Source organism: Schistocerca serialis, chromosome 2 (assembly GCF_023864345.2).
Source record: "Schistocerca serialis cubense isolate TAMUIC-IGC-003099 chromosome 2, iqSchSeri2.2, whole genome shotgun sequence".
Taxonomy (NCBI): Eukaryota; Metazoa; Arthropoda; class Insecta; order Orthoptera; family Acrididae; genus Schistocerca; species Schistocerca serialis.
In genome coordinates, this window is record NC_064639.1 from 248,086,257 (window position 1) to 248,108,091 (window position 21,835).

A 21,835-nucleotide genomic window follows, 5' to 3' on the forward strand; every position below is an offset into this window, starting at 1 on the left:
TTGGAAGAGCTGTTGAACGGAATGGACAGTGTCTTGAAAGGAGGATATAAGATGAACATCAACAAAAGCAAAACGAGGATAATGGAATATAGTCAAATTAAATCGGGTGATGCTGAGGGAATTAGATTAGGAAATGAGACACTTAAAGTGGTAAAGGAGTTTTGCTATTTATGGAGTAAAATAACTGATGATGGTCGAAGTAGAGAGGATATAAAATGTAGACTGGCAATGGGAAGGAAAGCGTTTCTGAAGAAGAGAAATTTGTTAACATCGAGTATAGATTTAAGTGTCAGGAAGTCGTTTCTGAAAGTATTTGTATGGAGTGTAGCCATGTATGGAAGTGAAACATGGACGATAAATAGTTTAGACAAGAAGAGAATAGAAGCTTTCAAAATGTGGTGCTACAGAAGAATGCTGAAGATTAGATGGGTAGATCACGTAACTAATGAGGAGGTATTGAATAGGATTGGGGAGAAGAGAAGTTTGTGGCACAACTTGAGTAGAAGAAGGGATCGGTTGGTAGGACATGTTTTGAGGCATCAACGAATCACAAATTTAACATTGGAGTGCAGCGTGGAGGGTAAAAATCGTAGAGGGAGACCAAGAGATGAATACAGTAAGCAGATTCAGAAGGATGTAGGTTGCAGTAAGTACTGGGAGATGAAGAAGCTTGCACAGGATAGAGTAGCATGGAGAGCTGCATCAAACCAGTCGCAGGACTGAAGACCACAACAACAACAACATGTAATGTACTAAAGAGGTGTTTGCAAAGATTTTCAAACGGAGAAAATTTTTCGCAATATTCTCGTTCAGAACATCATCTATCATACACAGTCTATTATTTGGTTCTTGTTGATCATTATCAAAGAAAGCAGCAGTGTAAGTAACAACAAATAACAGTCTCTTGCCATTGATTCACTTATGAGACAATTCCTCTCTCTCTTTTTTTTATTGTAAGCGGCACAAGCACGCACAAAAGCAAGCCTTACTGCGAGCGGCGACAGGTCGTGGACACTCATTATCAGAATGCGACAAACAATGCATGACACAGTACAATAATTCATTTTCAGCTTAGAGTGACGTAAACACCTATAACAAAAAGAACGGAACTTATTAGTTCAAAGCAAAATAAGCAATAGATTCAAACCAGATGAAGCACCTGAACAAGGAAGGGTACCTGTATAAATACGGACGGAGCACCTGACACATAGCAATGGCTACTTGGTAAAGCTTAACAGTTAAGATTATGACTCGAACCAAACTACTGTAGCTGTATCTTCATCCATTCAACCTAAATTGTGTCTCATGTTACAATGGACCAACTTTGTTTCGATTTGGAGGTGCGGTCTAAAATTTTCTCTCCCCTTGAATTTTGAGTCTCAAATTTCAGGTGCGGCTTAGATTCGGGAAATTTTTTTCCCTTGATTTAGAGTCTCATTTTTCAGGTGTGGATTAGATTTGATTGCGGCTTAGATTCGAGTAAATACGGTAGACGACAAGGTGCAAAATCCTCCCCCAATAGCTAATCTGTACCTGTACTGACAGGGACATCTTTTTTGCCACAAAGACTTTATCTGTTGTTGAACACATTGAGCACAAATGCAGGGAGTTTGTAGCCATCTTTAAGATGAAGAGCTGTTTCCTCCTGATTAAAATATCATCTCCTGCCTAGTCACAGGTGCTATTCTCTAGTGAAAAGTTGACTGACATTCCTATGACTGTCACTCGGCACAAGAGTCTTAATATGGTCCAGGGGATCATCTTTAACCGTGATCTTCTTTTTCAATCTGACGATGAATTGCGGACCAGCGTAGAGTGATGGGATGTGCACTTCATCCATCTCGGCCATAGGGAACCAAGGGAAAATAGAGTTGCTACCAGGACCTTCATCTTGGCTTTTGAGGGTGATACATTGCCTCAGAAGGTCAGGGTGATGATCTACCAGTTTGACAAGAAACCCCATGTGTTCCTCCTATGAGATGCTTCAGCTGTCTGAAGTTCAGACATATGTCTTTCCATTGCACAGCCATCCCTGTCTGCAGGGATTGTGGACATCATCTGCACACGAACCTTCCTTGTGCCCTCCTCCCATCTGTGTAAACTGTAGCGAGCTCCCCTCACCCTGCTCAGCAGATTGCTCCATTTTTGAGTGTGAAAAGAAAATCCAAGAGTTTAAGACCCTGGACAAGCTCACATATCAAGAGGCCAGGTCCACAGCTCATGGTCTAGTGGCTAGTGTTGCTGCCTCTGGATCATCGGGTCCCGGGTTCGATTCTTGGTCGGGTTGGGGATTTTCTCTGCTTGGGGACTGGGTGTTTGTGTTGTCCTCATCGTTTCACCATCATCATAATTCATGACAATGACTAGATTGGACTGTGTAGAACATTGGACTGTGTAATAATTGGGACTTTGTACGAGTGCTGAAGACCACTCAGTTGAGTGCCCCACAAACCACACATCATCATCATCATCATCATCATCATCAAGAGGCCAGGAAAAGTATGAGCATCTTAATGCCACAAAAATGACTCAGTCTTATGTTACAGCTGCTAACTTATCTATCAATGGTGTTTTCCTCTGTTGTACCTCTTACAGTGAGCCCTCAGAATTCTTTGCTAATACCTGTCTCACACGTGGTTGGGGTCCTTCTGGTGCTTCCACCACACTGCTGACACTTCAGGAGCATTGCCTCCCCACCTGCCAGATATACCAGTCTTCATCCCCCAGCCAGAGGCACCTCATCCTCCTCTGCCTTCTCTAGCTAGGGAGAGATCCATTGGGACTCTTCCTTCCATGGTTCCTGCTGGTCCACAGCCAGATGCCAGCAGGTGTCTGAAGGAACCGAAGACTGCTGGCCATTGTACTTCTCATTCTTCCTCTGTCCCTGAAACCAATTCAAAGGAACCTTCTCAATCCTCATTATGTATAAAGTGATACACGTTTGAAGGATATGGCCGTTCAGGTAAGGGTTCATCAGGATTTTACCATCGGTAATGTTTATTTCCCTCCCGACAATGCTGTGTCCTGTTGTTGTGATGAATGCATTACTCTCTCAGCTTCCTCCACCTTTCCTACTCATGGGCAATTTCAATGGCCATAACGCTTTCTACAACTACATCTACGTTGTTACTCTGCAATTCACTCTTAAATGCCTGGCAGAGGATTCATTGAACTGTTTTCATACTACTTCTCTGCCGTTCCACTCTGGAATGGCACTTGGGAAAAAGGAACACCAAAATCTTTCTGTTCGAGCTCTGATTTCTCTTATTTTATTATGATGATCATTTCTCCCTACGTAGGTGGGTGTCAACAAAATATTTATGCATTTGGAAGAAAAAATTGGTGATTGAAATTTTGTAAATAGATCTCACTGCAAAGAAAACCGCCTTTGTTTCAGTGACTGCCACCCCAACTCGTGTATCATATCAGTGACACTGTCACCCCTATTGCGTGATAACACAAAATGAGCTTCCCTTCTTTGCACTTTTTCGATGTCCTCCATCAATCCTACCTGGTGAGTATCCCATAATTCGCAGCAATATTCCAGCAGAGGACAGACAAGTGTAATGTAGGCTGTCTCTTTCGTGGGTTTGTCACATCTTCTAAGTGTTCTTTGTGGAGTGGTACAATGTTCACTGGCTGTGGTAAAGACATCGAGTCGATACTGGTACAGCTTTATCTTTTTCTCTTGAACTCTGGTGCCACGATACACTTCAGTGTGACACACAGAACTTATTCAACCATTGATCTCTCCTTCTGTGGCCCTGGTCTCCTGCCATCTATCCACTTGGGAGTCCATGATGACCTTTGTGGTAGTGACCTCTTCCCAATCTTCTTGCCCCTCCTTCAGCACTATTCCTCACCAGGATGCCCACCCAGATGGGTTCTCTGTAATGCTGACTGGGGTGGTTTCACCACTGCTCCCCACAACAAGGCAGTATTGATGTGGTTGATCAGCAAACAATGGCAGCAATTCTTTTGGTAGCCAATCAAGTCAGCCACTCTTCCTGGGGATCCCACCATTGGTGGACCCCAGAGATCTCTGCAGCCATTAGAAAATGTAGGCAGGCTCTCCAATGCCATAAGCAGCACCCTTCACTGGAGCATCTCATTGCCTTTAAGTGACTCTGTGCCCATGTCTGCTATCTCATAAAATGATGAAAGCAAGAATCCTTGGAATGGTACATTTCCACCATTGGGTCACATACCTCTCCATCACAAGTATGGGCAAAAATAAGACACCTTTACAGCTTCTAGTACCCTGCAGGTGTACCATGTATTTCTTTAGATGGTGCTGTTTATACAGATCCTGATGCTGTTGCTGAACATTTTGCTGAGAATTATGTTCACGCATCTCCATCTGAGAACTACCACCCCGTCTTTTGGTTCATTACGCAGTGAGTTGAGTGATTGCACTTACCTTTTACTGCCCGCCACCTGGAGCCACATAATGCTTCATTCAGTGAATGGGAACTCTCCAGTGCCCTAGCCCATTGCCATGATATGGCCCCAGGGCCAGACCACATCCACAAAAAAATGAAATAATCATGTTGCATTGATGGCTCGGAGGCCCCATCTGGGGAAGTCCGGCTGCCGGGTTGCAAGTCTTATTACAGGCTATGCCACATTGGGCGATTTGCACACCATTGGTAATGAGACGATAATGAGGACAATACAACACCCAGTCCACGAGCAGAGAAAATCTCTAACTCGGCTGGGAATTAAACCCAGGCCCCCTGCATGGTAGGCAAACATGTTACCCCTCAGGTAAGCATGCGGACACCGCATCCACAACCAAATGCCGAGACATCTCTTCAGTAGACTGTCAGTGTCCCATCCTTGCCCCCTTTAATTGGATCTGAAATGAAGATGAGTTCCTGTCTCAGTGGCAAGAAATCACAATAATTCTGGTACTGAAACCGCATAAGAACATGCTAGAGATGGACAGTTATCGCTCAGTCAGCCTTACTGACATTCTTTGTAAGTTCTTTGGATGGATGGTAGGCAAGCGGCCATGTTGGCTCCTTGAGTCTCAGGGCCTTTTGGCTGCATCTCAGGTAGGTTTTCCCAAAGACTGCTCCACTGCTGATAATTTGGTTCAGCTGGAGTCCACCATCTGGACAGCCATTACTTGCTGTCAGCACCTCATAGATATCTTTTCAACTTACAGAAGGCTTATGACATGAAATGGTGTCACCACATCCTCACTATGTTACATATGTGGGGTCTCTGGGGTTCACTCCCAATTTTTATCCAGAACTTCCTGTCACACCATACGTTCTGGGTCAGGGGTGCCGATTGATATAAAATATTGGGAGTGCCCATACTGGGGGTCATGCCCCAGAAAATTTTCTAAATTTTAGATGAAAAATAGTGAGTTTTAAAGTTTTTTAAGCATTTTAGAGTCATATGATAAACATTAGAACTCCAAAAACAGGACTCTCGATAACTCAACACTCTGGGAAACTCGACAAGCCTGACACATGTTTTGGCTTTGAAAAAAGAAACAAAACATAAACACACATGGTATTTTCATAAAAAGCTAATTTAATTTACAGTAATAATCATGCATTTAGACTATTACTGAGCAGTGAATATATAGCCCAGAAAAGACTGAAATTACATTTAAATAGATCCTAAACTATCATTAAAGGAATAAAACATAAAATATTGCTGTCGCACAATAATAGCACTTTGATTAATAAGTGAAATAGCAAATTTAAGCTTACTTTGATAAGGCCCAGGGTTCATTAACTAAGAACAATATCTCAGATTTAATGCTTTAATACAGTTAATAAAGTTAATACAGTGTGCCTAATACTTTCAGCCAAAAAGTATGTAAATAGCGGGTTTTAATTGGGTCTTAAACCCTAAAAATATTCAAGTATTTGAAAAGAACTGATACAGTACTATAGTAATACAGTACTAAACTGGTACTAATATTTCAAAACTGAAAATTTAACATTATGTATGTATTTAATTCTCTATTTTATAAAGATTTTTGATATTGCTCTAAATGCCATTACTAGGGCTAGAGTGTCTTTAGAAAGGTGCAAATGTCGACCGTCTGACTGAATTACTGAATGTGAAGTCATTGATGACTGGTCTGATATCCAATTGATCCAAAAAATTTCACTGAGCGAAATGGCGCAGTGGCTAGCCAACTGGACTTGCATTTGGGAGGACGACTGCTCAATCCCGCATCCAGCCATCCTGATTTAGGTTTTCTGTGATTTCCCTAAATTGTGCCAGGCAAATGCTGGAATGATTCCTTTGAAAGGGGACGGCCAACTTCCTTCCCTGTCCTTGCCTAATCCGATGAGACCGATGACCTTGCTGTCTGGTCTCCTCCCCCAAACAACTCAACCAAAAACATTTCCGTCGGCATGAAGAACAACCAAGTTGTTCAATCGCTTCTGTCCCATTGTTGATCGGAGATATGACTTCAAACATCTAAGGGCGCTAAATTTATGTTCTGCTGTTGCTGTCATGATTGGAACTACTTGGAGAAGCTTAATGCACTGCACTACCTCACATAAAATTTCTCCAACTGCATGCTCTTGTCTAATGTACGTTCTTACATCACGCACGTTTTTTAAGACCAGTTGTTTTTTATTAGTGATATTGGCTAACATATTCAAGTGTAAGCACAATCTCTCAATGTCTAGGTCATTTTTGAAAAACTCAGTTGATTTTTCCAAATTTGTTTAACCTCTGTTTACTGAAAGCAAGCACTCTTGTTCATCTGCAATGACCTGTGTGAGTCTAGTTGAAGCAAACCGCTCAGTAATGCAAGATTGCACCATTTCACAAACTTCAATGTAAATAGCTTAGTATTTAGTATTCCTTTGGGGTTTTGAAAGTGTGCGGTGAGCTGGCTTTGTTATTTTCATACTTCTTTGGTATACATTGATTCTAAGAAAGCAAAGCATCATCAACTTGTGAAGGGTTTTTCTTCTAAACACAATTCCCAAAAGTGTTCAAAACTATCATGCCTTCCATTCAATATGCAAATCAGGCCCTCATATATTTTTTCCAGATAAGCAGCACTTAGATGAGGGCATTGAATTTTTTCATTGACATCCTCTACTGGGTTCATTGCATGGCAATAAAGACATAAAAAGACATAAGCCTTGAATTGTAACATTGACTCAAAGTAGCACACTCATTTGTAACCTGCCTCTGTTTTGTCCTCTGCAGAAAATATTTCAAAAAACTCTAGACGTTCTTCAAAGTTTTTCAACATTCTGAAGATGCTAGAAGCTTGCATGATGTATCAAGTTGGACAAAGGGGTCGTATACCTCTTTGGTCATTGGTGCTCTCACAGCGTATGCTTCTGAAAAGTCCCATCCTTTTGTTGGATTCCCTTACGGTGTTAATTAAGTCCTTGGCTAAAGTCATAATATCTCCCATAGATGTAAGATGGTGGAGAATGTCTACAATTGCCAAGTATAAACTGTGAGCAGCGCAGTGCACATAACTGTTATAACCTTTAATAACCAATAATTGCGTGGATATTCAAACACACTCACTTAGAAACAACAGCTCGTTACATGATAACAACTCAGTATCTCTTATTCGACTGCCATGCTGTGACATGCGGCCAGCGCCGTTCGTAGCTAGGTGGCGCTCCCGCACTCAGCCGAGTTGCGGAGCGCCTCTATCGCCGTTTGCGCGTACTGTCGTGGCGGCACTGTTAAATGTCATGGCACTGTCACAACACTTTTCCCCCCTTGAAAAAAAAACACTCACTTCCTTGGAGACATGGACAGTGCGGAGACATCCATGGCCTCTTGTGAGGCCCCGAGAAGATCCCGCAGAGAGACACGAGAGTATGGTCGAAAATGTCCAGGACGGAAACTCGTGCGCGGAACGTGCCTCCTGGACGAGATGATGGGTGAAAACTCCGGAGCAGCATCCATAGGTGTCGTGGACCTGGGGGTGTGCTCCAGCGAGATGGGTCCCGGTGAAGGCGGCGTCGCGACTGGGGCCGGTTCTAGCGTACTCGGAAGCGGTAGTGACGTCGGCTGCATCAATACGTACGGTAGATTGGCAGCAGCGACAGGACTGGCTTCTCGTGCTGGTGGAGGCGAAGGAAGGGGCGGTAGCACCGGCGTGGCCACCACTTGTGGGCACATCTGGTCATAATGGCGAACAACCATGCCGTCGTCTGTACGTATTTCACAAAGCTGGCGGCCGCGAAGAGCATTGACCACCCCTGGAATCCATTTAGGGCGGGATCCATACCCTCGTGCCCACACGTTGGCGCCCACCGAGTATTTTCCCACACTAGGGGACACAGCACAAGGCCTGACAGGGTGAAGCAGGTGCAGTAGAGTGCGCGGTTGGCGGTCATGCAAGAGTTCAGCAGGGCTGCGATCACCCAGAGGCGTGAAGCGATAAGAACTCAGAAATTGCAGCAGAGCGTCATCTGTGGAAAAATCACTAAGGAATTTTTTCATCTGGCTTTTGAAAGTGCGGACAAGGCGCTCGACCTCCCCAATTGATTGCGGATGGAAGGGCGGTGCTGTAACATGATGAATCCCTTGTCCAGTACAAAAATCATGGAAGGCCTGCGAAGAGAACTGAGGGCCATTGTCCGTGATGATCGTGGATGGAAGACCCTCCAGCGCAAAGATTTTGGACAAAGCCAGCGTTGTCGCCGCAGTGGTGGGCGACGGACATCAAACAACAAACGGAAACTTCGAGAAGGCGTCAATCAACAGTAGCCAATAAGTACCGAGGAAGGGGCCGGCAAAGTCAGCGTGCACCAGTTCTCATGGCTGCGCCGGATCAGGCCACGGAGAGGGCATTGTACGAGGTGCAGCCAGTTGTTGAGCACACTGATCACACGCAGCAACCATGTGGGCGATGTCCGAATCAATACCGGGCCAATAAACGTGCCTGCGGGCCAGGGACTTAGTCCGAGAAATACCCCAATGGCCTTCATGCAACAGTTTGAGAACATCTTTGCGAAGAGAGGCTGGCACCACGACCCGTGGAGATGCGCCATCCGTGGCCAGAAGAACAACACCATCACGAACAGACAGACGAAGGCGCAAGGCATGGTAGTTGCGAAGGGGATCCGATGCCCGGCCCTTGGTCCTGTCCGGCCAACCCCATTGAACAAAGCCGATCACCTGACGCAGGACCGGGTCCCACACAGTAGCCGACGCGACCTGCGAACCTGTAAGTGGAAAACCCTTGGCCGCACGATGTTCTTCCTCATCAATGTGGAAACAGAGTAGTTCATCACGATCGAAAACCGGGTCGGGGCCCATCGGCAATCACGAAAATGTGTCAGCGTTGGCGTGCTGGGCCGTGGGGCGATAGTAAATCTCATAGTGAAAACGAGACAAGTATAAGGCCCAACGTTGCAGGCGGTGAGCTGCCTTATCCGGAAGCAACGCCGATGGGCTGAACAGAGAGACCAGCGGCTTGTGGTCGGTGATGAGGTGAAACTTAGAACCATACAAATAAACGCTGAACTTTTTTTAAGCATAAATGATAGTGAGCGCCTCCTTTTCGATTTGAGAGTAACGCCGTTGCACATCGTTGAGGGTCTTGGAAGCATAGGCGATGGGTCGTTCCGACCCATCCTCATACCGATGGGCGAGAACAGCCCCTAGGCCATACTGTGACGCGTTAGTCGCCAGAACCAAGTGCTGACCCGGACGGAATGTGGCAAGACAAGGCGCCGACTGCAAATGAGCCTTCAGGCGGACAAAAGCCTGCTCACACTCGTCGGACCAACAGAAAGGGGCGTTTTTGCGTAACAGCTGATGCAGAGGATGAGCTACAGCTGCCGCGGATGGAATGAATTTGTGACAATAAGCAATCTTGCCTAGAAACGCTTGAAGTTCTTTGACCGTAGACGGCCGGGGTAGAGCATTAATGGCCGCAACATGCTGACGTAGAGGACATATAGCCTCAAGGGACAAGTGGAAACCAAGATACACAATGTAGGGTTGGAAGAACTGTCACCTGTCCAGATTGCACCTCAACCCAGCCGAATGCAAAACCCGAAACAGTGAACACAAATTGCGAAGGTGCTCCTCAGTGGAGGACCCCGTGACAACAATGTCATCCAGATAGTTTATGCAACCGAGAATGGAAGCCGTGAGCTGTTCCAAAAACCGCTGAAAAATGGCCGGCACGCTAGCGATGCCAAATGGTAACCGCTGGTACTGATACAACCCACAAGGAGTGTTGATGATGAGAAATTCCTTGGAAGAAGCATCCAACGGCAACTGATGGTACGCCTCCGATAAGTCAAGTTTGGAAAAGAACTGGCCCCCAGCGAGCTTGGTAAATAACTCCTCAGGACGGGGAAGAGGATAAGTGTCAATGAGACTCTGAGCATTGACAGTGGCTTTAAAATCACCACACAATCGCAGACTCCCATTTGGTTTAGAAACCACCACGATTGGCGATGCCCATTCACTGGAGGTAACAGGAAGGAGAATCCTTGAAGCTGTTAACCTGTCTATCTCAGCCTTGACAGGTGCACGCAATGCCACCGCAATAGGGCGTGCCCGGAAAAACTTAGGGCGAGCTGTAGGTTTAAGAGTAATGTGGGCTTCAAAATCCTTGGCACGACCCAGACCAGCAGAGAACACGGACGAAAATTCAGAACACAATCCATGCAGCTGTTGATACGGAATATCCTCAGATATGAGGTGCACATCATCATCAATGGAGAACCCGAACAACTGGAAAGCATCATAACCGAACAGGTTTCCAGTGCCCACATGATCCACCACTTAAAACGTGAGGGGCCTAACAACAGACTTGTAGGCAGTGGAAGCATCAAACTGGCCAATGATAGGAATTTTCTGTTTATTATAAGTTCTCAGATTTCACGTAACTGGAGACAAGGGAGGGGAGCCCAGCTCCAAATACGTGCGAGAATTAATGAGAGTTACTGCAGAGCAAGTGTCCACTTGCATGCAAATGTCTTTACCAAGAACACGAACAGTAACAAACAACTTATTTGTTTGAGAAAGCACACAGTTAACATCCATGTCCGATGCCTCGTCCTCGTCAACAGGAACTTTAGGGGACTGACACACAGAAGCAATGTGGCCTTTTTTCCTACATGAATTACACGTGGCCCAACGTTTTGGACATGCGGCCCTGTCATGCTGTACGAAACAACATGGACAAGAAGGAAGTGCGGAACGAACCTGCTTCTGTGGTTGCTGTTTTCGCTGCGAGCGTTGCGGCCCAACGCGACATTGTTTACACGAGTGAACCGCCGCCACATCTTCGTTCTCCTGTGAAACAGGCAAAGTGTCCATGTCGAAAGTTGACTGTACAGTGCCTACATCACACCACGCGTCTATTTGTGCGCCAGCAGTGTGAGACACTTCAAAGGATTGAGCGAGCTTAGAACTTCCGACAACGACGGGTTTGGCAGTTGTAGGGCACGTTGCCGAACTTCTTTATCAGGAGCAAGCCGTAGAATAACATCCCTAACCATTGAATCAGAATAAGACTCATGATGAGTGTCCGTGACATACTGACATTTCCTACTCAGACCGTGTAGTACCGCCGCCCAAGCCCGGTAAGATTGATGGGGCTGTTTACGACACCGGTAGAACGCCACGTGGGCGGCAATGACGTGGGTGTTTTTTCGGTAATAGTTAGACAATAAGTCACACATTTCTTGGAAGGACAGAGAGGCAGGTTCCCGCAGAGGGGCTAACTGAGATAGCAGCTGATAGATCCGTGGGGAAATCCAAGATAGAAATAACGACTTACACATAGGAGTGTCGACAACGCCGAAAGCCAAGAAGTGTTGCCACAAACGCTTCTCATAATCCTCCCAGTCTTCAGCGGCCTCGTCTTAAGGAGAGAATGGAGGCGGAGAAGAGGAAGACAGACGATGTGTAAGCGACGTCGACAACACCTGAATAGCAGCCGTCAGGTGTGTTTGTTGTTCAATGAGCGCTTGCATAAGCTGTTCCATGTCTGCCCTGTCACGAACACACAAATCCACAACGCAGTGAAAATATCCGACCTCGTCGCCAAAAAGTGTTATAACCTTTAATCACCAATAATTGCGTGGATATTCAAGCACACTCACTTAGAAACAATAGCTGGTTACATGATAACAACTCAGTATCTCTTATTCGACTGCTGTGCCGTGACATGCGGCCGGCGCCGTTCGTAGCTAGGTGGCGCTCCCGCACTCAGCCGAGTTGCGGAGGGCCTCTATCGCCGTTTGCGCGTACTGTCATGGCGGCACTGTTAAATGTCGTGGCACTGTCACAACAATAACATGTTTTTGTTTGTACTTGTAAATCGAAAAATCATTTGTTTCATCAACCATAATAGAAAAATGTTTAGTCTTCTTGAATGAAGCCAATACCTTTATCAACAGAGACTTTGCTGGTAGATCAATGATCTCGTTTTGAATATCATGGGGTGTCCTCTTATACCCTGAACGCCGTAACCCATCTTTAAACTCAGGTATGTCATTCTTTCGGAGTTCCAACAATTGAAAAAAAATTGAGTTTACATCTTCGTGCCCCCTAATTGCTAGTCCTTGTCGGCATAGAAATTGCACGGGAGTAAAAATTGTCTCAAGAGCTAAACGGCCTTTCTTCATATCACTATCTAACTGCTCATTCAACTGGAAGGCCACACTTTGGTTAGTGATAGAATTTAGTTTCAGAACACCTTCTTTATGCGTAAATGTATTTTCATGAATACGGAATTTTTCCAAAGCCTTTCTCCAGTTAGAAAACCCTACAGAAGTAAATGAATATTCTTTTTTGCAGAAAATTGTAAGAGATTTTTAGCAGCTGCGTCTTTGCAGGTTTTGCAAAAAACTTTTTCGGTAGATGTTTTATATTCTAGCCATGTATATTTGATCAACCAAGACTTCTGAAATAATGTTCCCTCACTGGATTGTCCAGGTTTTGGCTGTGAACTGTTCTTGCCTGAAGACGACGAAGCAATTGATGACACAGTAATTGTCGGAGGTTGACTTATAGTATCATCAACTTCCAAGTGCACCTTTTTGGTAACAAATTTATCCATTAATTCACAATACTCTAAGAGACTGAAGTAAAGGAATAAAATACAGTCATATAAAATAGTCCACTAGACACTAAAGTCGGAATACTACACATCTGCTGCATGCACTGAATGAAACTAACCACAGCGACTTTGGCAGCAGCGTGGGCTTTATATAGCCACGAAGTTGTAATGTCTCTAAACGTTAAGGCAACATGAGGCGGAGGGTCCAGGTGCTTCTGCGGCAGACCTTTTGATGTCGCTGTGGCCACAGCGCTGACCCGCCGGCACCAGACTTTACCCAGAGGTTTGTGCACTGGGACAAATTCTAAGTGTGCCCACAGGACTGTAACACTATCATGATTCACACCATTCATTTTCAGTTAACCTGCTAACTACCATAACTCATTACCCAATGTATTTTAAAAGGTTACTATCATCAAACAAGGAAAATAAAAAAATTCTAACATAATTTTGTGATTTTACAAAGCATAATATAACAAATAATTTTCTTAAGTTATTTGGGAGGGGGGGGGGGGGGGCACTCTGCTCCCCGCACCCCGAAAATTTTTTTTGATGGGGCTTGGGCCCCCTCAAGCCCCATCGAGTCAGTGTCAGTGTTCTGTATTCAAGTGGCTGCTTCACTCAGTACCTCCCCAAATCCAAGAAAATGGGGACCCGTAGGGCTCTGTACTGAGCATACTCCTCTTTCTGGTTGCCATTAATGGCCTAATGTAGGGTGTGGAATCTTTGATATTGCCCTTGCTATGTGCTGATGATTTTGCATTTGTTATTGATCCCATAGTATGGGTGTTGCTAAGTGTTGCCTACAGGGCACCTTACAAAAGGTGCATTTGGGGACACTCTCCAATGGCTTTCGGTTTTCATGTCGCACACTTTTGTCACCATCATATTGCCCACCCATACCCAGAGCTTTACCTAGACAATCAATTACTTCTTGTAGTTGAGACACACCACTTTCTGGGACTCATCATTGATTACCAGTTGACACAGCTTCCCCTCTTTCACCAACTTATGTGAAAGTGCAGGTGACACCTCAATACATTTCACTGCCTCAGCAGCACTAGCTGGGATGCAGATCACTCTACCCTTTTGTGGCTCTACAAAGCCCTGATTTTGTCCCATCTTGATTATGGGAGTCTTGCATATGGTTCAGCATCACCCTCAGCTTTGTGGATACTGGATCCCATTCATCATTGTGGGCTCTGACTTGTGACAGAAGCTTTCCAAACTGGCCCTGTAAACAGCTTGCTACTTGTGAACAGCCTGCTAATAGAGGCTGAAATCCCTCCATTACCTATCACACTCCAATAACAGCTGCTGAATAATGCTATACATGTTAGTAGCTTCCCTGAACATCCCAATTACAATGTCCTTTTCCCTGTAAGGGAGCTCCTCCTCACACAATGGCCACCCAGAACTAGGTTTACAATTGCTGAACGCCTCCAGTGTCTCTGTTTGAAACTTCACTTCCTCCACTAATCACCTCTGGTCAGAGAGGCATCATGTCCACCCTCATGGCTTGTGCCTCAACCTTGGTTTTGTCTCGAAGTCGCCTTTGGTCCAAAAGATGCCATAGGCCCCTTGTTTTCTTGTTGCCTGTTCTTGATATGTACCTGGGTTCAGAAGTGGTATTCACTGATGGCTCAACAGTCGATGGAAGAACAGGCTTTGCATACACATGTGCATGGTGCAGTGAATTCCACTCTGCATCAGATGGCTGCAGTGTCTTTACTGCTGAATTAATGGCCATTAAACTAGCCCTTAGCCATGTTTCTTGCACTGGCAATAATATCCTAATCTGTAGTGACCCCTTTAGCAGCCTGCTGGCCATAGACCAGTGCTTTCCTCCTCACCCACTAGTTATGACTACCCTGGTTCTTGTCTCTGGCCTCCATCAAGTTGGACAGCCAGTTGTTTTCATTTGGAGCCCAGGTCATGTTGAAATTTTGAAAATGAATGAGCTGACTCTGGAAATGGGGTCCCAGAACCGGACCTTTGTTTGTTTATACACCATTGATTGCTGGGATTATCGAACTCAAAATGATCTGCCCTAATCTCCCCAAACAATCTGCCCTAATCTCCCCAAACAAACTGAAGACAATTAAGGAGACCACAACCCCGTTGCAGTCTACCTAGCATACTTCTTGCAGGGAATCTGCCATCCTCTGTCAACTCTGTATTGGCTACACTTGGCTGACCCCTGGCCACATTCTGCACCATGAGGATCTCTCTCACTGCCGATGCACAGCCCGAGTGACTGTGGCCCACTTAGTCATAGACTGCTCTAATTTGGCTGCTTTAAGGTGCACATTAGTCTTCCTGACAAGCTACGTCTGGTGCTAGCAGAAGACGCCAAATCAGCTCTACTGGTGTTAGATATTTCCCCATGAAGGTGGTTTTTATTCATCCATGTTAGGTAGGGATTTTTGGCCTTCGATGATCACTCCTGGTTTGCCACTTAATGGATGAAGGGACTGATGACCTTGCAGCTTAGTTCCTTTCACTTCAAACCAACAAACCAACCAATCACAGGTATCTTAAGGTAATTCAACACCGCAGAAAATTTTCACCTTCACAGCACTAGAGGCAAACTGGAATTTGATGTATTGAGACACCACTTGACAAAGACTGTGGACTCGCATAAAATAATATTCCTAAAATTTTTTTAGTAGGCTTCCAATATCAGTCCTTGCCCCATAATGTTTTCAGAGTTAATATTTGTGACAGGTTACTGAAACACACATTTATAAAATTGTGGAATAGAAGAACTATTTGAAATAAACATTGTCAGCATTCATTTAAGAATATTTTTAAAAATTGGAATAGAGATTTTTAGAACTTCCCTGTAAACATTAATATATTGTATATTAATGTGAAAACCTATTCCACTGTAAGTGGTCAATGGTTAAACGGAAAACGTAATACCGTACTTCATTTCATCTCCATTCTTCACATATTTAGAAAATATTTTTTTCTGAAAAGTGGCAGAAACTGGTAAAGTTTGGGTTAGCTTTTTCCTGTTCCAACCTCTGACCTCGGTATTCCATGTCCCACCTCCACTGTTTTCTACATTGTTTTCGTGAATTTTTTTCTGACCAAATCAAGATAATATGCTTGATAAGATTATTTGTGTGTGTGTGTGTGTGTGTGTGTGTGTGTGTGTGTGTGTGCATGCACATGTTGACCTTACAGACATCTTGTTGTTGTTGTTGTTGTGGTCTTCAGTCCTGAGACTGGTCTGATGCAGCTCTCCATGCTACCCTATCCTGTGCAAGCTTCTTCATCTCCCAGTAATTACTGCAACCCACATCCTTCTGAATCTGCTTAGTGTATTCATCTCTTGGTCTCCCTCTATGATTTTTACCCTCGACGCTGCCCTACAATGCTAAATTTGTGATCCCTTGATGCCTCAGAACATGTCCTACTACCCATCTAATCTTCAGCATTCTTCTGTAGCACCACATTTCGAAAGCTTCTATTCTCTTCTTGTCCAAACTATTTATTGTCCATGTTTCACTTCCATACATGGCTACACTCCATGCAAATACTTTCAGAAACGACTTCCTGAGACTTAAATCTATACTCGATGTTAACAAATTTCTCTTCTTCAGAAACGCTTTCCTTGCCATTACCAGTCTACATTTTATATCTTCTCTACTTCGACCATCATCAGTTATTTTGCTCCCTAAATAGCAAAACTCCTTTACTACTTTAAGTGTCTCATTTCCTAATCTAATTCCCTCAGCATCACCCGACTTAATTCGACTACATTCCATTATCTTCGTTTTTCTTTTGTTGATGTTCATCTTATATCCTCCTTTCAAGACACTGTCCATTCCGTTCAATTGCTCTTCCAAGTTGTTTGCTGTCTCTGACAGAATTACAATGTCATTGCCGAACGTCAAAGTTTTTATTTCTTCTCCATGGATTTTAATACCTACTCCGAATTTTTCTTTTGTTTCCTTTACTGCTTGCTCAATATACAGATTGAATAACATCAGGGAGAGGCTACAACCCTGTCTCACGCCCTTCTCAACCACTGCTTCCCTTTCATGCCCCTTGACTCTTATAACTGCCATCTGGTTTCTGTACAAATCGTAAATAGCCTTTCGCTCCCTGTATTTTACCCCTGCCAGCTTTAGAATTTGAAAGAGAGTATTCCAGTCAACATTGTCAAAAGCTTTCTCTAAGTCCACAAATGCTAGAAACGTAGGTTTGCCTTTCCTTAATCTTTCTTCTAAGATAAGTCGTAAGGTCAGTATTGCCTCACGTGTTCCAATATTTCTATGGAATCCAAACTGATCTTCCCCGAGGTCCGCTTCTACCAGTTTTTCCATTCGTCTGTAAAGAATTTGCGTTAGTATTTTGCAGCTGTGACTTATTAAACTGATAGTTCAGTAATTTTCACTTCTGTCAACACCTGCTTTCTTTGGGATTGGAATTATTATATTCTTCTTGAAGTCTGAGGGTATTTCTCCTGTCTCATACATCTTGCTCACCAGATGGTAGAGTTTTGTCAGGACTGGCTCTCCCAAGGCTGTCAGTAGTTCTAATGGAATGTTGTCTACTCCCGGGGCCTTGTTTCGACTCAGGTCTTTCAGTGCTCTGCCAAAATCTTCACGCAGTATCGTATCTCCCATTTCAGCTTCATCTACATCCTCTTCCATTTCCATAATATTGTCCTCAAGTACATCACCCTTGTATAGACCCTCTATATACTCCTTCCACCTTTCTGCTTTCCCTTCTTTGCTTAGAACTGGGTTTCCATCTGAGCTCTTTATATTTATACAAGTGACTCTCTTCTCTCCAAAGGTATCTTTAATTTTCCTGTAGGCAGTATGTATCTTACCCCTAGTGAGATAAGTGTCTACATCCTTACATTTGTCCTCTAGCCATCCCTGCTTAGCCATTTTGCACTTCCTGTCGATCCCATTTTTGAGGCATCTGTATTCCTTTTTGCCTGCTTCATTTACTGCATTTTTATATTTTCTCCTTTCATCAATTAAGTTCAATATTTCTTCTGTTACCCAAGGAGTTCTACTAGCCCTCGTCTTTTTACCTACTTGATCCTCTGCTGCCTTCACTACTTCATCCCTCAAAGCTACCCATTCTTCTTCTACTGTACTTCTTTCCCTCATTCCTGTCAATTGTTCCCTTATGCTCTCCCTGAAACTCTGTACAACCTCTGGTTCTTTCAGTTTATCCAGGTCCCATCTTCTTAAATTCCCACCTTTTTGCAGTTTCTTCAGTTTTAATCTACAGTTCATAACCAATAGATTGTGGTCAGAGTCCACATCTGTCCCTGGAAATGTCTTACATCTTAAATCCTGGTTCCTAAATCTTTGTCTTACCATTATATAATCTATCTGATACCTTCTAGTATATCCAGGATTCTTCCATGTATACAACCTTCTTTCATGATTCTTGAACCAAGTGTTTTCTATGATTAAGTTATGCTCTGTGCAAAACTCTACCAGGCGGCTTCCTCTTTCATTTCTTACCCCCCATCCATATTCACCTACTATGTTTCCTTCTCTCCCTTTTCCTACTCTCGAATTAAAGTCCCCCATGACTATTAAATTTTCATCTCCCTTCACTACCTGAATAATTTCTTTTATCTCGTCATACATTTCTTCAATTTCTTTATCATCTGCAGAGCTAGTTGGCATATAAACTTGTACTACTGAAGTAAGCGTGCGCTTCGTGTCTATCTTGGCCACAATAATGTGTTAACTATGCTGTTTGTAGCAGCTTACCCTTATTCCTATTTTCCTATTCATTTATAAGCCTACTCCTGCATTACCTCTATTTGATTTTGTGTTTATAACCCTGTATTCACCTGACCAAAAGTCTTGTACCTCCTGCCACCGAACTTCACAAGTCCCCACTATATCTAACTTTAACCTATCCATTTCCCTTTTTAAATTTTCTAATCTACCTGCCCGATTAAGGGATCTGACATTCCACGCTCCGATCCGTAGAACGCCAGTTTTCTTTTTCCTGATAACGACGTCCTCTTTAGTAGTCCCCGTCCGGAGATCCAAATGGGGCACTATTTTACCTCCGGAATATTTTACCCAAGAGGACGCCATCATCATTTATCCATACAGTAAAGCTGCATGCCCTCAGGAAAAATTACAGCCGTAGTTTCCCCTTGCTTTCAGCCGTTCGCAGTACCAGCACAGCAAGGCCGTTTTGGTTAATGTTGCAAGGCCAGGTCAGTCAATCATCCAGACTGTTGCCCCTGCAATTACTGAAAAGGCTGCTGTCCCTCTTCAGGAACTACACGTTTGTCTGGCCTCTCAACAGATACCCCTCCGTTGTGGTTGCACCTACGGTACGGCCATCTGTATCGCTGAGGCACGCAAGCCTCCCCACCAATGGCAAGGTCCATGGTTCATGGGGAAGGACAGACATCTTACACAAAACAAATACAGCAGAAAGACCTGTGAGAGTGATAAAAAGTTGAGGAATCAAGAGTGGTGATGGCAACAGGTTGTTTTGACTTAGATAATTAATACATATGAAATGGGTGGACCAGTTCAACGTCTATGAAGAATGCATGGCAAATATTCTTTCACTGCAGGTTTTAGGATAGACCATAATTTGCTTTTGTTTAATATGAATTCTCAGACATACTTTTCAAAGCAGAATGACATCCTTTGAACCAGTTGTTGGTGAATTTTGTCATGGGAGGGGTGAACAATAGCTGATTTACCAACAGACATTTTTTTGTGCTCCTGACACTAATAGACATGTAGTTTAGGGCTGCTTCATTTAACTGATTTGTAGTTTTGGCTATGAGTGTGACTTAAAACTCATTTTAATTCCTCTCGTCACACTATGAAAATTTTTCTGGAGGTTTAAAGTTCACTTTATCTTTACAAACTGTAGCATACTCTCAGTAAGTGCAGAACTATTAATACTGTATGCTTGAAGACTTACAGCAAAAACTGAGATTGGGAGGATAAGATCACTAGTTGCTAAGCATTTTGTTTCTCTGTTCAGGTATAGCTTTTTTTTTTTTTTAATGGTCAGTGTGTACTACTTTTGGTCCTAACAAATTTATTACGTATTGGATTGGAACATATGAAAAATTCTCTTTAATTATAAATTTCCAACTTATGAATCATTCAAGCCATTTGTTTTTTATATAATTTAAAACCGTGGTTATATAACAACTTTGTTATTGCTTATACATTTTCTCTTCTTTTCCATTACTGAACTATCAGCCACATTACCAGGTAACTCATAATAATCACTAACATGTCAATTTTAAAATTATAGTTAAAATTGAAACTTTAACTTTTCAATTAAAAATGTGATATTATATTTCACTAAAAACATAATAGCTCAAGCACACCTGGCCATTGCTACAGTAAGTCTGTCAAGTAACTGTGGTAGTGTAGACAGGAATGTAACAAACCCATGTAAAAACCAAACAAGTGTACACAAGGGAACAAGACAGGAAGCAAAAATATGAGTGTCAAAGTTGTGGACACACCTTAGCATCTGAGTGATAATCTGCTGATGTTTAAAATTATCACATTTACCTGGTAATTAAATGTCTGTCCAATATGGTATGAATTTTAAGTGTCAACAGCCTTCTCAGATTTATGTGTATTATAAATATGGTATTACTGAATTAATTATATGGCATTCACGTCATTCTGGTTTTTCAAGAGCGGTACAGTCTTATGATCAATGCATTGAAATTATTTCTCCTACCTTTAGATCATTATTTCCTGCAGAAATGTGTTTGTAGAACATGGGTGGAACATAGAATATATGAATGGAGATTAAGGAGTAAGAGGAAGAGCAGGGATGAGAAATGGAAAATGCAGATTGAGAGACAGTAGGTGGAGTGTAAATGCCAAAATAGATGAGACAGTGGTTCAGTTGAATGCAAAGACTGCATTTAACTTTATACACAGTCGAGCCACATTAGTGTGACCACCTGTCAAGAGCCTAAACAACAATCTTCTGCAGAGCGAACGTGTAGGAAGAGAGCCAGTGAGGTCCTGGAACGTACTAACAGGGATGTGGAGCTGTGCTGATTCCAGTGCCTTGGCTAGCTGCACTAGATTTCTTTGTTGGGGATCCATGGCATGAACAGCCCAAGCAATGAGGTCCCACAGATTCTCAATTGGATTTACATTTGGTGGCCAGAGGAGTATGGTAAACTCATCCTGATGCTCTTCAAACCACACACATACACTGCAAGCTGTTTAACGTAATCCATTGTGCTGTTGGTACATGCAATTATGCCAAGGAAAAATCAACCTGTATATAGGGGTGGATATGGTCCCAAGGATAGTTGTGTACTCGTGTTGATCCATTGTGTGTTTCAGAATGGCAAAATCACCCAGGGAATCCCACAAAAAGATTCCCCAGACTGTAACACTCCCTCCTCCAGCCTGGACCCATCTTACGATTGTTGCAGGGCTGTACATGCCAACGACCATCTGTCTGACAGAGCAGAACATATGATACTTCTGAAGAAGTCACTTTTGCCACTCATTGGATGTCCAGTTGCGGTACTGGCAGAATACTGGCCTTTGTCACTGATGAGCAATCACCATAGGTGCATGAATCAAGCAACTGGTGCAAGGCCCATATGCAGTAACGTTCACTGAACAGGCACTATTGGTAGCCCCTTGGTTCATGTGGGTGGTCAGTTGCTTCACAGTTGCATGTCTATTTGCCTGTACTCACCCCTGCAGCCGTCATTCACAACTGCCATCTATGGCCCTTAGAGCACTACAGTTGCCTTGGTGCAGGTTTTGG

General features: G+C 43.5%; 1 protein-coding gene across 2 annotated transcripts in view; it reads left to right on the forward strand.

Annotated features, from left to right (window-relative positions):
* LOC126457005 (triokinase/FMN cyclase-like) overlaps positions 1–21,835 on the forward strand; it is a 165,880-nt gene that overhangs the window by 56,009 nt on the left and 88,036 nt on the right. The window lies entirely within an intron of this gene.